Below are 18063 nucleotides of genomic sequence, written 5' to 3'. Positions count from 1 at the left end.
TACAGACAGGGTTTGATATTTTGTGCACTGAAACCGACATGCACATTTATTCATGAACAGTAAGGAATTTTCAATACTAGCAGTGCATGAAAATTGTTAGTTAATTCTTGATATGATTTTTTTTTTGTAAAAGAACTTTTGAGTTTGGAAAAAGTAAACGTGCGGGTAATTACATGATGTTCGCAAGCTTAAAAATCTATTATAAACACACACGATCAATTTCTATTGTCTCACTTCAAAAACATCCATATTCGCTGGAAATTGTTTAAATTCGTTTACAATGATAATAAATGTTTTTATTTCTTCTTCTGCCATGTGCTGTGCATACATGAAATAGAGACCAACCTCCTCAGATATCCATTTGGTCGATTTTAGAGAATCAAATGATGAATCATACAATTTAAAGTTTGAGACTATTGCTTCCAAACGTCCAATTACTGGTTTACGCCACACCGCAAAAACTATTTCAACGTCTTTAGATGCATGTTTTTTTAACTCTGTGGAAACATAAGCGATAAACATAATTTTAAAACTTTTTCCAAAAATCAAACACTACGTTCAAAAACTTACATTAAATAAGCCAAGAAAAAAACTGAATGATATATATTTATTTTAATATATTTGAATTTATATAGACTAAAACTATTGCCAAACATTCAATTTAATTTACATTACTCATACATTGCTACAATGTGGAATGTAAAGCCACCAACCCCATGTTAAGGGCTGACCCACAAACATGGTAGGCTTCGATTATTACCACTTACTCAATGTGTATCTTGTCCAAGGATAAAAATAGTTGTTCTAGACGAGTACTGTTAGACATTAATACATACAAACATTGTGTTCCAACTTTTGTGATTATGAATTTATTTTCTAACAGATAATCTGTGATTGTTTATCAGAGATTTATTTGTTGTTTGGAAGCAAACTTTTTTTTTAGGCCAGCAGGGTTAATTTCCAATGTAACAATCTGCATTTTTCAACGTATTGGCCCGCCCCTTGTTGCAAAAGTGTTGTTAAAATTCTCGATTTATCCTTTTTAGACAGAGCACATCCCAATTGCTGGGTTCCATCACCTGCCTTAGGGTTGTTGATAGCACAAAATTTAAAAATTGTATTATGATGAAAATCAAACAGCACTTGTAAGAAACAAGGAGTTATATTACCTTCAATAATATATAGATCTTTTAAAAAACAAAATGGAACGTATGTAATCTAATCTACTTTTGTAATTTCAAATCAACATTAATTTAAGAAGATAACCTACAAACAAGAGAAGTGGCAAAGTTAAAAGTAAAAACAGGTCGTGTGCTTTATAACACAAACACCGTAGTTGCACTTTAAGATTGCAGCGGACAACTATGAAATACCGTATTATCACACCTGTTTAGTACCTGAAATTACACATTTGTGGAAATGAAACCGAGGTGCGCATACAGCTGCTTCAGCCGGGAGCATGAAACAAGACTAAAACAATTCAGATCTAGATTGTCCGTTGCGAAAGGCCACTACATCTATTTTCAGTGGCCAAAAGTATGCACTAGTGAGATGAAATGGAGACCATCCGCAAGTGATGGCAAAGCTCTTTCACCGGGGTGGGGCAACCCACGTGGTGCACAAAATGCATCGGCCTGCAATTAGTATTATGCCTCTGGATGGCCTCACAGGGGCATGTAGTGTGCAGATTGAGTGTTCAGGCCACTGGAAGCCGAGTTTCTGGTGCATTATATCTGGTGAAATTTCTTTTATGGTTCATGTTGTACATGCATAGGGATAATTTTAAAGCACTTCTTTGTTTTTCGTAAAAGATGGAAAAATAGTTTGTGCAGAGGGTTTTGATTGATTGGCGATGCTTCTGCGGCTCTAGCTCTCCTTTACAGTGGTACAATCCATGGTGTGGTTGTACAGTGGTACTACCACACAGCTGGCAGCAGCGAATAATGCTCTGCACCCGGACTGGGCATCCCTTGCCCATGCTTCGCACGCTCATGTGGGGCAGGTGTCCGGGTTAACCGCAGCACCTCAAATTAGACCAATATGCGTATTCCAAAAACTATCGAGCCTTACCCAATATGTCTGCCTATAAAGAGCAGACACCCAAACAGCAAGGCACACATGAAGTTACACTGCAGAACATTATAGTTGCCCTCACAAATGTACAGGAAACAGTAGTATCAAGCACGGGTGACATCTCATTCCTTTGTGCAGATTTTCCAAAAATGGCCACTAGAGTGACATGAGGTTCAAAATTAAACGTCATCCCTTGTTAAAGACAACACCACTATAAAACGAAAAGTCAAGCAACGAGAAGCAGAAAACATGCTCATGGCAGCGAAGCAGGGTGAGCAATAAGTATGCTCTTGGAGCACGAACGTCATGATTAAGGGAATTAAAGATAGATATAATGGACCGCAAATGGAACTTTTATGTCAAAGAGAACATCAAGACGAGGCTCCAGCTGAGGGGACTATCCAGTTTCTTCTTGGTCGAGAGGGCACATAGACTCCCTTGCGGAATTCCCAAATCCTCGTGCCCACACCGTAGCATAACTGGCACGCATTTTTTACTTTTGCAAACGCGACGTCATTGTACAGTCGGCACCGGTGGCCCGCCGCTGTGCATCCTGAACTCAGTGGTGTTATTCCTCCCTGACTATACTGTCGCAGTCCCCAAGAGAAGAATGATTTTTCTTTAATTTATAAAAAAATAATTGTTCCGAAAAATGACCTACTCTATGTTGTTCTTTACTGGTAAGCTGCATGTTATGACGGACATAAAAACATTTTTTTTGTAAAGCGCCAGATGAGGCACATAAATGGCTAGAGGGATGGCGCAATGTCTGACGTACAGTAAGACCAGCAAGTCAACAACACAGGCGTCACAGAGGGGCAACGCGACAAGGGAAAAAGATGGTGGCGAGAAGCAAAAACCATCCCAAGGGCAAGCTGAAAGGTGAGGTCAGGAAACTGCCAGAAAGGAAGTTCACGCTACAACAGAGGGACCTGCCGGAGGGGGACTGCAAGACTTGAGTTCATAATGGACAGCACCATGCAACCAATCCAGTCCTGCTTGCTGTGGGAAGGACTGGGTCAGTAAAAGGGACCAACATTGATATTCGTTCTGCAAAGAGATATAAATGTTGTTGACAATGTGGATCCTCTAGGGACATCTCAAAGTCCACCTCACACATGCAAGATATTTTTTTTGTACTGAAGCACTCTACAATGTTGGTGTAGTGGGGCTTTGGGAATCCGTCCTGCATGGGAGCATGGAGGGGTGTGGAGTTAAGGGTGCAGTTTACTTTTTGGTTTGTTGTTTCTACACGACTTCAAAAAGAATATTCACAGCCAATATACTTTGCCAGTAGATCGATGCCACAAGGAGACCTTAGATACCCTATGCTCCCATATCGAATTATTGTTTTTAAACGCTAGGGCACGTAACGCTGAGCCCTCCCCGGCCACACATGAAAGACCCACAAATACTGGGTTCCCCCCTAACAGTAATATCCTTAAATGTCAACAGACTGTGGAACAAAATCAAGAGGTTATTAGTATTACAATACCTTAAGCAACTGACCCATGAGTCCCCCTCATTAAAGAATCACACCTGTTCGGCACAGCGTCTAATGTGTTAGACAGATGGGGATTACAAATGGTGGTACATGCCGAATTCAAATCTGTTTTGAGAGTGGTTGGGATCCAGATCAATAAAAGCTGTCCTCTAATAGTAACCAAGACCTGGAAGGACGATCATGGGCAATTTGCAGCACTATCCGTCAATGGTAGGGGCGACCGTACCATCATGTGATAGTTTACCTACCTCCGGTCCTCCTCAGCCTTGCCCGCCCAACCGTTGGTATGTTACTTTTGGCAATAACACCCGGGAAATTCGAATATGCATTATTAATAAATACAATTTCAAATATGCATTATCATAAGTAGGTAAATGCAGTATTTGTAAAGTGCAAAAAGCTAGACGTAGGTATACCGCCTCTGGGGGACACTGAGAAGGTTAAGAAAGCTGATCATTGTCACATTGTGCATGGCTGACCAGCCGCCGTTGCAAGTGAACTATGCGTGAGCTCCATATTCAAACGTCTGTTGACATGCCCGCAGCGCAGCACACGTAACTTGAATATGTACTTAAACTACATGTTTGCATGGCCAAACAAAATGTTTTTTCGAAAAATATTGAATTATTAAGTTACTATGATATACAATTATTAAAATACATCAATTATAACAAAGACGCTTGAGAGAACACCTTTACATCTTGATTATCAATTTTTGGTAAAGATTGTAAAATAGTGAATTTTACGTATTTGTTTTTGTAAAAAAAAGTAAACTCACCCCCATCATTAAACTTTTTTTTCAGGTAAATCCTCATTTTCATCTGAAAGTGTTTCTATTGGATTAGATTTCGGATAGTCATGAGTGGCCGTGGCTTCTGGAAAGTAAATTTGTTATTTGTATAAAGATATTACCAATGATATACATTGTTTTGTAAAAAGAGACACAATTATAAAACATCAACACATACAGAAAGAGCTTTCTTTCCATTAATAACAACTCAGTATATAAAATCAGCATTGATATTTCAAACCCAGCTCATAATTTCCTCACAAACAAAACATTGTCACCCAAAAAAATTATATAACATAATGTAATGTACATGAAGTATTTTCTGACGAAAATAAATCACGCGTTCTCTTTGTTAACTTAATATCTTAGAAACACGTCCTGACCACTTTGCTCAGGGTGATGGTATATCATTCGAACTAATTTGCAAATTAATAAATGGAAATACAAAAAACATACCTTTCAGTGATTTGCTGATATCGCTCGACTTATAAGGCCTTGAATTAAGCAAACATACACGTTTTCCTTGAATTTCTAAAATGGTATATGGTCCAGTAAATTTATATTCTAAGACACCTCCTTTCCTTGTACTCCGCCTGGAGTTTTTCAGTAGCACTGACTGTCCTTGTGTGAATGTACAAGGCGTATATTTTTGTGCAACTCTCTTTTTAAATTTTTCTTGTTGTTTTTCCTGCGCGCGCACAATTATTTCTTTGGTCTGCTTATGCAAATCTTCTCCTTGTTTTTCCTTTTGGTTGATGATGACCTCATATTCTGCTTCCGTTGGTAGTATAAATCGAAGCTAGGAAAGGAAAAATTTAACTCAATCGCTATTTTACATAGTTATGATGTACTGCTTTTGAAGAATTTTTCAAATACCTTAACATTTGAACCATATGCATAATGATAATTATTTATCCATAAATATAATCAACTTCTTTCATTTTTTTTTTCTTTTTTGTCCTAATAACTACCATATAGACAAAGTACCAAAGGAATTAACGGAGAATAGCTGTCTCAGTTTATCTGAAAAACTGGAAGGGACACAAGTCTTATGGGGGCCACCTCTCCCTCAGCTTTCAACCGTATTCCAAGGAGGCACAGAGTCCATGATTTGCCAATCTGTGGCAAACCTTGGGGTAGTTTTAGCAGCCAAGAGGGGGCCAGGCATGAACCGGATATCGGCTGTTCCATTGGTACAAAATATAGAAGCACCATAGGAGATCAATCATTGGACTCGGGGGGGGGGAACCCCGGATGAATCACTGAAGCCACGAGAGTAGATGCCAAAAGGCCCTTTTTCTGTGATTACCAGATCTGGCCAGATCTGTAACTGAGGTCTGCAATACTGAGTTTTGCCAATCTCTAAAAGTGGGAGGTAAAGGGTCTTTCCACTTCCTGCAGATCTCTCTTCTTCTGAGCAGGATGGTATAAAAGACTAGACATCTGGGTGGGTATTGTACGCCTTCTAGAACTCCAAGTATTATTAGAGACAAATCCATTGTGACAGGTCTTCCTAATGATTCTGTGAGAGAATTGCTGATATCCTCCCAAAATGTTGTTAATACTGGGCATTCAAAAAACATATGTGTATCCGAAGCAGCAATCAAACCACATTTAGTATAAGACACTGACTGGCCTCCTGCGAATTTAGATAGTCTTAGAGGGGAATAGTATGCCCTATGCAGGGTAAAAATATGATTTCTGCGAAGCCAGGATGGCTTGACAATGTTCCACAGAAGCTCGAAAGAAGACATCCAAAGATTTTGTAAATTCAGATCCATCAGAACAGAACCCCATAATGACTCTGGCAAAACAAAGTCCCCATCTAACTCCTCCAGAATAAAATTATACCATTTAGATATTTCTTTCTTTGCTGGACCTCTGTTTAGTAAATCAGAGATAAATGGGCTATGCCCTCCAAGTTTAAACTTATTCTTATTGGCAGGAGATGCTTTATAGGCTACAGTCCAACTGTGAATCTGTATATATTTGAAACGTGAAAAATGAGGGCCAACCTTGGCTTGCAGATGTTCCCACGAAAGTAGATCTCCCTCATAAAAGAGGTCACCCCATACTTCCAAGCCTGCCTCTCTCAGAGGGATTGCTAGGGTGTCATCAAGCCAGGCAGGATTTTCGGGCAAGTCCGACAACGGAGTTTTTTCACAAAAGTAATTTACTTTTATGGATTTCATGACTTCAGCCTATGTTCTAGCAAAACCTTGTAGGGTCTTCAGTTTAATTTTTTTTTAAATCTTAGGATTACCAAACTTAAAAAGAAAACCAGAATAATTAATTCTTTCCCCCTCCAACATAGCTGCATACATAAGACCCACCCCCGAGGCTACGGGACCCTTCAACAGCATTCGTGAGTGGGATAATTGAAAGGCCCAAGCATAGATTTTTAGATCTGGAGCTGCCAAGCCACCCTTATCACGTCGCCGTCTTGGTTTTTTCCAGGCGATCCGTGGAAGATGATTGTTCCAAATAAAAGATGAGATATTTGATTGAAACTTGGCTAAGGTATTTTGATCAAAGTATAAAGGAATGGTGTTAAATAAAAAAGATATTTTTGGGAGAATAGACATTTTGATAAGATTGACTTTACCTATTAATGACAGAGGCAGGTGTGACCATGATTGGAGAAGCTTACGGCAGTCTTTAAGTACTGTAGACAAATTAACTTGGACTATTTTATTAATATCTTTTACTATTGTCAAACCTAGATATCGCATTGAGATGCCTGGTTGAAGTTCTGTTGGAGGGTTCTCATCATTCCAAACAAGCATTTCAGTTTTGGCTGCATTAATTTCATAACCCGCCACTTGTCCAAAAGCATGAGCCAGTTTCACGATAGCCGGAAGAGCCGTAGCGGCTTCTGATGTTAAGATAAGCACGTCGTCGGCATATAATTCAACCTTCGTCTTCCAGCCTTGATAATAGAAAGGTTTGATGGAGACCTCCTCCCTTAGATATTGCGCAAAAGGCTCAATGTAGAAATCAAAAAAGCAAGGGGGGGAGCCGGCATCCCTGTCGAGTTCCCCTAGTGATGGAAAAAGGGCTCGATAGATCACCATTAACGAGAAGGGATGCAGAGGGATTACTGTACAACAGGCCAATCGCCCTACGGAACCTTTCCCCGACACCAAACTTGGCCAAGGCCTCCGACAGGTACACCCAATTAACCCTGTCGAAAGCCTTGGCTGCGTCCAGCGTAAGGGCCGCCAATGGAAGATTATTGGATGTTGCGATATCTATGGCACCAATTAAATCATAGGTCAATTCATATAATTGTCTGCCCTTCAAGAACCCCTTTTGATCCAAATGAAGGACAGAAGGTGCGATATCGGCCAGTCTTGAAGATAGAACTGTGCTACAGATTTTATAATCCACGTTCAGAATGGATATTGGCCTATACGACCCACACTCTTCCTTAGGTCTACCCGGTTTTAAAATGAGGCTAATAGAGGCGTTATCCCAAGATGTTGGAGGGGACATTCCTTCTAAAAGTATTTGATTAAACAACTTAGTGAGGAAAGGAGCGATCTCTGAGTCCAAGATCTTGTATAACTTACCTGGCAGCCCATCGGGTCCCGACGCCTTCCCCTTCTTAGATCTCTTAATGGCAGATATCACCTAGCCCTCTGTTATGGTTTTATCCAAGTATTGGGATTGTTCAAGAGAAAAGGAGGGTAGAGTAATATTGTTCAACCAACTCTTAACAGACTCAGCCGATATTACTTTGTCTTCTTGATATATTTCTTGGAAGAATTCCCTAAATGCCTTCCTAATTTCATCATCTGAAGAAAGATTGATGTTTTCTACTTTTATAGATGCGATGTTGTTCCGGACCTGATCTACTTTGGTCTTCCAAGCCAGTAGTTTACCAGCGCCTTCACTATATTCGAAGTGCGCCAACTTACTGGCTTCCCATCTCTGTTGGACCCTCAAATTTAGGATCGAAGCCAAACTTCCTTTCAGAATCAACAATTGATTGTGAAGAGGATCTAAAATAGACCCCGAAGCTGTGCTGTTACAGTCGATCTCATGTTGAACACGAGCCATATCTGATTCAATAGAGGAAATCATTTCATTATAACTCTTCCTCTGAAAGGCATCTTTGGCAACAATCAGCCCTCTCAACGTTGCCTTAAACGAATCCCAAATAATTCTATTTGAGGCAGTGCCATTATTTGACAAAAAGAAGTTCTGAGTCTCTGACTTTAGATACAAGATATCCTCCTTATTAGTAAGGAGAGAGCGATCAAAGGACCACATAGTCGGGGTTTTTTTACTACGGAAACCTAACACCAATTTAACCGCAGAATGATCTGAGAGATGCGAAGGAAAATATTCTGTTGAGTGATCAAAATATAATCAATCCTTGACTTATGGTGATATTTAAAATTCCTATAGGAAACCCCCGGTTGTTTTCCTGACTTTTGTCGCCAGACATCCACAAACCTGTGCTGCCTCATAGCGTCTAGTAGAAAGGTTCTCGTTTTAGACAAAACCATAGACCGATTATTAGGGGACTTGTCCAAGATAGGGTCCAACACGATATTAAAATCGCCGGCTAAAATTATAGTTCCTGAAATGGAAAGTAACTGCAAGAAAATTGTTTCCAATGAAGAGGGGTCATCCTGATTCGGACCATAATAGCCGACTATTGTAACTGAAAACCCAGCCATAAGAACTGAGGCTATGGCCCATCTGCCGGAAGAATCTACAGCCTGTGAGATTAACTTAGCTTTAACTCCTTTTTTAAAAATAATCGCAACACCTCTTGTATGAGAAGTTTGAGTGGTAGAGACAGTAAAGTCATTCCATCTATTCTTCTTAATAAGTACAGACAGTTCAGAATGCGTAAGGTGGGTTTCCTGCAACACCATGACCTGCGCATCCGAGTCCTTCGGATATTGTAGAATTCTATTGGCTCGGGGCTTGGTGCAGAGGCCATTGACGTTCCAGGAAAGGAAACCTACACTACTCATCTCTTAATCAGTACAACACGATGATTTAGTACTATACCAAAGAAGATAGTTATAGTCATGTTGATTACTTGTTTACAATAATTGTGCGTGAAATGTGAATTACCATTCCAAAAACTACTATTTAGGTTATTGAGGACTTTTTTATATTTTTGCCACCCCTTCGCACTCACCCCCTCAGGGTGAGAGCCCCTCCCCCCGTGAAGAACCCTTGCATTATCTAACCGGAACAATGTCCAGTAGATAGTGCCCCACCGGTTGAGCCCCTGCAAGAAAGTTCAAACGCTAACTATTCAGGTGACTAATAAAGAGTGAATGGAATTTTTTTGACACAAAGAGAAAAATTAATTGAAACTATGAGCCTTTTGACTAGTGAATATATAGTGCATATATATATAGGTGCATCTACCTCTTGATTTTCATATTGAGAACATGGAAGATTGAATAGTAGGACCTATTTAAGCAGCTAAGTTTTTAAAATGGGCGCCTAATATTAAACCTTGCGAGCCCTTTTGCCCAAATCCATTAGTAACTCATCAGCTGCTTGCACGGACCTGATGTTATACATCTTGTTGTTGTACATTACTTTAAGGGCTGCCGGAAACATGAGCTGAGCTGCTGCGCCCAATTTTCTGAAGGCATCCAGGCGCCTCCCAAATTCCCATTGCTTTTCCAGTGTTATTCTGGAAAGGTCTGATCTTATCAAAAAAGTAAAGCCTTTCCCTGACAAAGACTTTTGTTTTAAGGCCATATTTAAGATGCGTTCCTTTAAGACATAAGTGTGAAAATTGACTAAGATTTTGCCTGGTTTAGACCTCTGTGGATTCAGTTTAAAGGATCTCTATGTACCCTCTAAGTATCGGACGATAGTTCTTTGGGAGTATGTTCTAAAGACAGTGCTTCCTTCAGTAACGAGACAATGTATTGTTTAATATCTGACCCTTCAGATCCTTCCGGAACTTTCAAAATACGGATGTTCCCCCTTCTCGCATTGTTTTCAAGAGACTCCATCCTCTCGCTGAGAGCCAGATCTTCCTTTGTAAGTTTCTTAATATCCTCCTTCGCCTGATCCAAATAGACTGAATGATTGCCAACCGTCTCTTCTAACACTCCAGTTCTTATAGTGAGACCTTCAATTTTATTGTCGAGTGTTTCACAATAGTTTTTGAACTCTAGTTGATTAGCAGATGATTCCGCAAATCCTTTTCTTATCTCTAGAGTAAGAGCTGAAAACATCTCCAGAACAGAGGCTGCCGTCATCGGAGGGGGAGAGGAAGAGGAAGGGGCCAATAATGAATTAATGTCAAGTTGGACAGGAATAACAGAGTCATCTACATCTAGACCCCCAGATGCGCCTCCCAACTCAGTAGAATCTAATTCTTCAGCCTCTTCAGACTAAACTGTAGTAAGATCTTGAGGTAAACTCAGGTCTTGCATGGATGAAGACTGGGGCTGAGATTGTCCTGGCAGGGGGGGCTGTGTAGACAACGCTGGCTGTCGCTCTATTTCTGGGTCTAGCGATCCTTGTGGGCTTGCTGCTAAGTCAGTAGTTACAACTGTTTCTATTACTTGACAAGGGCGCTTTTCAACTTGGTCTGTCAACCCAGATAATGATGCATCCGCTGACATGGCAGGTTGGCAAGAAAATAAGGAATTGGCCTCTAAGGTTGATGCCATACCTGGATCGTCTACGACTTCAGGAAGATGTAAAATCTGAGGAACGACTTTAAAGTAGGAACGAAGTGAAGGAGTAATTTTTGAGCCTGCTGGATGTAGTGCTTTAGAATCCTTGGTCTTCACCTTGATTTTACTCTTCACAATTGTGTTTTTAGACTTGAATTCAGTGTTCAAAAAAGAAGATGATTTCTTCTTAGATAATATATTGACCCCTTTCACAACTTCTATTCCCCCTTCTGGGACACTGACTTTATTTAGTCCTATTTTCTTTTTACGCCCACGACCACAACCTTGACCTCGTTTGAGCTCGCCTTTGGGAGTATTAAGCAAGCTGCCAGTAGTATTTAATGCGTCGGGGATATTGGGAATATTTTTAGCTGAAGAAGCCTGTAAATGTTCCTCAACATCAACATCAATAACATCAATAGCACAATCAGGTGGAGTAGGAGTGTTTTCTACCAATGACAGGTCTGTGAGACTTCTACTGCCCAATTCATGCCCAAAAGTCCCCTCCACTGCAAGCAAAGGGACCGGAATATTGTATATATTGGGACTGACCTTGTAATCCTCCTTTAGAGTTTGAGACTGTAATTGTATCAGTGGGGTTCTCTAACTCTATTGCACTTCGAGAAGAAAACAGGTTTCTTAATCTCTTACCCTTCCTTAGCTCCAGCGTGGCTACACAGATCCTCGGACTGGATATAGGAGTAGCTGGTAGCTCTGAGCGTCTTTCCAGGAGGGGAGAGAAGGAGGCTAAACAGCTGCTCACTAGATGGGCTGGTGGGCGCTTTAATTTCCGACCTTCCTCCTACACAAAAACTCTGAGTCAGACAATTCCCGGAGCTTAGTTCATCAAAACCCCACTTGCCTGCACCGAAGGAGTCCACTCGATACCCCCCACAACACCCGCTACCTCGGCGTCCTCCGTAGCCGCAGCCGTAGCCGTCTTCAACACCGCCCGAGACACCATGGAGACAGAAAGAGGACTCCGGAGCTCCGCCAGCTGCTCTGCAAAACCCACCATCCGTGCGGTAACGAAATCCGGCGATGTAGATTTACCGTTACCGAACTTCTTTCATGTCAATTTTTTTTTAAATGAAACATAAATGATAATGATTATTTCCAAAAAACATATTATTAGAATACAGAAATAAACAAAATAAATAATCTGGAATACTTTTCATAATTTTTTTATTAGAAAGCAATTAAATCGAAATCTAAACAAGATGCAGACAGATTTAACAAAGATTAATGATCGAGGCAGAAAAAACATTTGACCTGGTTAACTGGAGGACACTGTTGTATTGACTTGGGCAATTCGCATTTCAAGTCCAAGTAATTGATATGTTACGGAATTGCTAACATAAATTTCGGCTCAGGTAATAATTAAATCAAAGTTGTCAGGATCAACAATAATAATACGAGGAACTAGACTGGGCTGTCCATTGTCCCAGTTGCTTTTCACTTTTTTTAACGAGCCATTTGTAATCAAAATAAGAAATAATGCTGCTATCCAACACCCTATCACCTGGATGGCGAAGCTTAAAGTCTTTGCCAATGACATCGTTTAATATCTGTTGCAAAATAAAAACATATATAAAGTATACTAAGGAGACTGTAGAGAATATGAGCACGTTGAGGTCTAAAAAACAAATGCTAACAAAAAAGAAGTCCTTGCTCCTAATAACAATCTAAATCATTGTCCTTCATTTTTACGGTCTCAAGATGCTAACCAATATCCAATCAGATATCTTGGGATATTTGTGCGTAGCGAATACCACCTGCTATATGTTCGGAATTGTATAAGAATGAAGAATGAAATTAACAGACTTTTAGATCAATGGCTTCTACTGCCTCCTTACTTATTATGCAGGGTATCACTAGTTAAAATGTCGATACTATCGCTGCTCATATTTATTTTTGATAATGTTCCAAATAAGATCAATTTTTAATTGCTTAATGAATTTGAAACGAGCGTCGCAGAGTTTTTTTCAGGGCGAAATAAGAATCCAGGGTCAAGCTGCCAGTGGTACAAATATCTTCCGACCAGGGGGGGCCTTACTTCACCACATTGAAGAACATAAGTTGAGGCAGAATTTTTAGATACAGTGGCGGGATTGATGGGAGTGAAATATACTCAAGATAGCTTCTTACTTTCAAAGACTTTGCAATAAATCGGTTCTCAAAATCAAGTGTTTTTAAAAACTTATAATTTTACAAATAAAAGAGAGATAAGACGATGAGGTAATATTCTTCCAGAATTCAGTACTTTTTTTGAAAGGCCGGCTAATCAGGCTTACCTTATTTAAGTCTAAGGAAATGTACTAGTGTGGGCCTCCAAATAAAGTTAAGTCACATAACAAAGTTGGATATTTGTGGACTAAGAGAAATGAGAAACTGTTATATAAAATAGGTTGATAGCCTGGCAATAGGTGATGGCAAGACCAAATAGTCCTAGGAGACCCATTTTATTAGAATGTGTACAAATCATAAAGTTTAATAATGAAAATATAAGCGGACTTTTTGATTTAGCTAACGAGTAGGTAGTAGCCCTTTATGGGGCCAAAATAAATGGTATAGGAAATTGGTATAAGTTGCTTCACCGCACTGGAGAAACGGTATTGATAGAATGCCATTTAGATACAATAAGCCTTGAGACACAATGTGTTTTTTATTGCATGTTTTTGGAGACCATATGTCATCTAGGAAGTAGATCCCTACGTGCGGACAATTGTAAAAGAATGGCATTTTTATCACATTGGCTTGTCTACTTGACTCAGGAGGCCCTGGGGAATAGATATCACAAAGTTTAAAATAAATGTTTCAGATGTCAAGTCAACGGTCAGGGCGGGTGACACCATATCTTATTTACTTGTCCACAGCTAGAACCCGTCGGTGAGGCAATAATTGGATATATTCAGAGGGCTACCACTAAAAAATTTCAACCCGAGGCCGAGGTGGACCTATTTTTTATATGTAAAGCTAAGACGATGATGTATAAGGCAGAGGAGGTGTTTAAATTTATATCTGATACAGTCGCCCGCTCTCTAATCCTGCAGAACTGGAAATCAATGGAAGTTCCCTCACAAGTGAATTTGCGCAATAAAATGAAGAGGACTCAGGATTTCGAAAAGGCTTATGCCAGTAGTTTGGGAGCCATCAGGAATTCAGAAAGAAACTGGAAGTATTTTGAGAACCATGAAGAATTAAGGGGGGATGATTGAAATTAGAATTTTATGCTGTTGCCGAAAATGTAAGCAGTTGTCTTGATCAAGAGTACTAGTATATTTTCAAATAATTGTTGCACTTTTATAATCATTAGGACTTTTTTGTATTTGCACTTCATAGCACTTGCACTTTCTCTGCTGTTGCACTTTATTGTATTTCCCTGGCTGTTGCACTTTAGTGCAGGGTTTTGCACGGTTATTCACATTCCTTTTTTATAAAGTTCGAACAACGATATCGGCTGCTGCAGGTTATACATTTTTCTAATTTTAAATCCCGCCTTAGTATGAAGAAGCTATTCAATGTCTTAATATATGAATTGAATGTGAAATTTATTTCTTGAACAAAATACTCTGCTCCATGTGAAAGAATAATTAAAAATAATAATTTCACCAAAAATAGTTGTAATAAATCACTATAAGTTAATTAATAGATTAACTTTTCTTCAACATCAGAACACATGTTTTTACTCATCGGAAACCTCACTTGGAAACCTTGCTTCACGGCCATACATTAATTTGAAAGGCGAGACTTTAGTTGTTGAATGCGGCTTTGATCTTAATGCAAACAAGGCATGGTCCAAAAACAAATCCCAATCGTTTTGGTGTTCGTTGACATATTTAGACAATGTGCTGTAAAATAGAAAAAAAATAGCACATATCATAATTGTAATGGACAATATATCAAGGTACTTTCATATGGTTATACATAAAATAAATTTCAAATCCATTAAATGATTTTTGATATTGAAAACTTCAATTTGATTTATAAAATATTCTTAAACATTCGAGGACGGTGTTTAATTGCTGGTCGTACTCTTATCCAACATCCACCAATGATGATGTGTGATCTAGAGACAAGTAGCCGCAGTCATGCTGCCTTCATTAAAATCTGTCTTACTTTAACTGTGACAAAATAAAAAGTTAGACAATGTGTTCCTCGCTGCAAATTTCAACACTATACAGTAAAATATACCTTCACACGTCCCTGCATCTTGAGTGCAACACGGTTCATTGACGTAGGTGCCCACCGGGCCCAAATGTGGTTGGACAGGCATGAAGGGGACCTCATATGGATGAACAAAGGTACATTCCATTGGGTGTGCAAATCCATAAATTGAAAAGTGGAAACGGACATTGCAATTTCAAATGCAATATTCAGGTTATTCGTTAACAATCAATGGTGAAATTACATTTTATACAAAACACTTTGGGCCCTATTAAAAGCCCTCCCGCCACCCTAGCGGAAATCGGGACTGCTCGCCGAAAGGGCGGGGGTCACGACATTGCCATTAGGATGCGCCCGCCTCAATTTAACATTGTGGCGGGCGGTGCTCACTGAACCGCCAGCCACAATGTTAAAACACAAAAGCATGCCTTTGCACAATAGAAGCGGCAGGCACAGCGCGGTGCCTGCCTCTTTGATTATGCAAAGGCAGGGGGTACCACAGGTACCCCCCAGTGGTCCACCCCCCTTTGGCCTTCACTATGGGGGCCCTCAGGGGGCCCGCAGAGTGAACACCACATGCCTTTCCGTGGCGGCACTGCCACCACGGAAAGGCATTGGTAAAAGCCCATGGTAATATGGCGGACGGTGTCTAACAGACACCGCCACCATATTACTCGTTTTCCGCCCCGGCCGCAAGGCGACCAGGGCGGTAAACAGGCGGGCGGTGTTTTTCAACGCCGCCGTCTCGCCCGCCATCCTGATATGGCGGGGCGGAATTGGGCTTGCGATGTCGGGCAGATTGCCCCAGCCAGGCCGGCGGTGGCCACCGCTAGCCTGGTGGAGGCAATCCGCCCGTAACGGACCCCTTTGTTTGATTCCTTTACCGGCATGCATTTTAACATCTTTATCAGAACCCATTGCGAATGGTACCCAACTATACTGGCAAATTTAAAAACTAGGAAATGAAAATATTTTTCAAATAAAAAACCAATGAGAATGGGTATAAACAATTGATTCAAAACAATTTTACCTTTTTATGTTAGCATTAGTACGTTCGTCTAATCCATTAGTCTGTGGGTGATATGCTGCACTCACTGAGCGCTCTATTTGTAATAGTTTCGATAACTCTGTATTAAGCTGAAAGTGAAATATAAATAATTTTTTTTGTTTGAAAAATTTGAATTAAGCATATATGTAGTCTCTATCAATTTGCTTAAATATATTTCTGTTTTATAATCAAATGTTAGACACCTTTGAAAGCAAAAATTGAAAAAACGGTTAAGCAACATAATTATATTATTGCATTTATTGGTTTTGAAGTTTAATCTGTATGTTAAAATAAAGAAAGAAGCATGTTATAGTTAAAATGTAATAAGTTGCTAAGGAAATCTATTAAAAAACCTACAAGAATTTTATCAATTTTAAATAACTTTGCTTAACATTGACGAATGAATAGCAACTGCTAGGCGCCTTGTATTTTAATAAAAATTCAAAGCTTTTTGACACAAAAGTTTCGAAAATACAAGTAATTAAGGTGTTAAAAGTTTTTTATGGTACAACTGTAAATAAATATGACTGATTGCTAATTGCTGTTGTCAATTACGTAATCATTACATTTCAAAACAAATTGAAAGAATTAATTTCCATCTTTAATTTTCATCAGCTTATAATAGTTTTTGTTATCATTACTTACACAAATGTTGATACTGAAATACCAGTAAATGAAATATACTAAGTGATCAAATAGTAAAGGAAAGTTTACTTTTCAAAATGTTAGACTTTCAATTCACCTGTATTAACCTTTTACACATTCATAAACAATGCACAGAACAAATTTTTATTTAAAAAATGTAAACATTACAAATTTTAGATGAAATAGTCAAACAAAAATTGTTATTTAATCCAGATTTTGGGAGAAATAAAAAATAACTATTTATTACTCATATTCCATTATTTCTGCAAAATGCTTACTGTGTTTTCTCATTTTGTATTGTATACTCACTTCAGTTACAAATTCACGCCCTTGGTCTGAAAGAATCCTTTTTGGACTTCCATGGCGTAAGTACATTTGAAGTAGTCTTGATGCGACCTCAGCTGCAGTTTTAGATTTGAGTGCAAACACCTCCACCCACTTTGAAAAGTAATCAGTGGCCGTGAGAATGTATTTATATCCGGTAGGAGTGGTTGGTAAAGGTCCCATTAAATCAACTCCTAAAAGTTCCCAAACTTCTTCAACCTGTTAATTTACACATTTCAAAACATATTAATGATTGAAAAAGTTTTTACTGTTTATTAAAAACATTTTTAAAGTTATTCGGAATTATTAATCATTTTTAGTAGACAATCCACATTTGAGCTACAGACCAGTATACTTTTCAAATTTTAAAGTAAGGGATATACTACATGTAGTACATACTTTAATTGGTTTCAACTCAGCAGAAATCTGGAGTGCAGGTTGTTCTTTTTGACAGCTATCACATTCCTTTATCTACAAACAAATAAAAGATGTGTGAAATAAAAATTGCACTCCGTGTCACCCAAATGAATCATTGTAATAAAGTAAATCCTATAAAATCCCGAAAAACTTTACGAGACTCACTTATGTATTAAAATTATACGTAATTAAACCACTAAAAAAAAAAAAAATTCTTTAGTAAAAAAATGTCTTTAACAAACAACGTACTAACAGTGGTAAAGTAATTGGTTTAACTTTTTGATTGCACAAGAACCAAGTACTTAGAATTGCAAGAGCGGCTAAGACCTTTCTTGCACTGTTCACTTACCCATCTCTGCCGCGTCCTTACCCCTGACACACTCGCAGCCGATTAGGCGCTGCAGCGGGATAACTACGAGGTGAT

At 39.1% G+C, this 18063-nt stretch overlaps 2 long non-coding RNA genes across 2 annotated transcripts; both read right to left on the bottom strand.

The window, feature by feature from the left end:
- Window positions 1-220: 220 nt before the first annotated feature.
- LOC144825087 (uncharacterized) lies at window positions 221-5206 on the bottom strand. Its single transcript, XR_013609260.1, has 3 exons — window positions 4824-5206; window positions 4356-4452; window positions 221-497 (listed from the first exon to the last, which is right to left on the bottom strand). It is a non-coding gene; the product is annotated as an uncharacterized LOC144825087 (long non-coding RNA).
- Window positions 5207-12256: 7050 nt separating this feature from the next.
- Window positions 12257-17435, bottom strand: LOC144825086 (uncharacterized). The gene is made up of 3 exons (XR_013609259.1): window positions 17208-17435; window positions 16236-16342; window positions 12257-14889 (listed from the first exon to the last, which is right to left on the bottom strand). It is a non-coding gene; the product is annotated as an uncharacterized LOC144825086 (long non-coding RNA).
- Between the last annotated feature and the right edge of the window lie 628 nt (window positions 17436-18063).

This window comes from Lissotriton helveticus, chromosome 3_1 (genome assembly GCF_964261635.1).
Source record: "Lissotriton helveticus chromosome 3_1, aLisHel1.1, whole genome shotgun sequence".
Lineage (NCBI taxonomy): Eukaryota > Metazoa > Chordata > Amphibia > Caudata > Salamandridae > Lissotriton > Lissotriton helveticus.
This window is presented reverse-complemented; position numbering and strand designations above follow the sequence as displayed.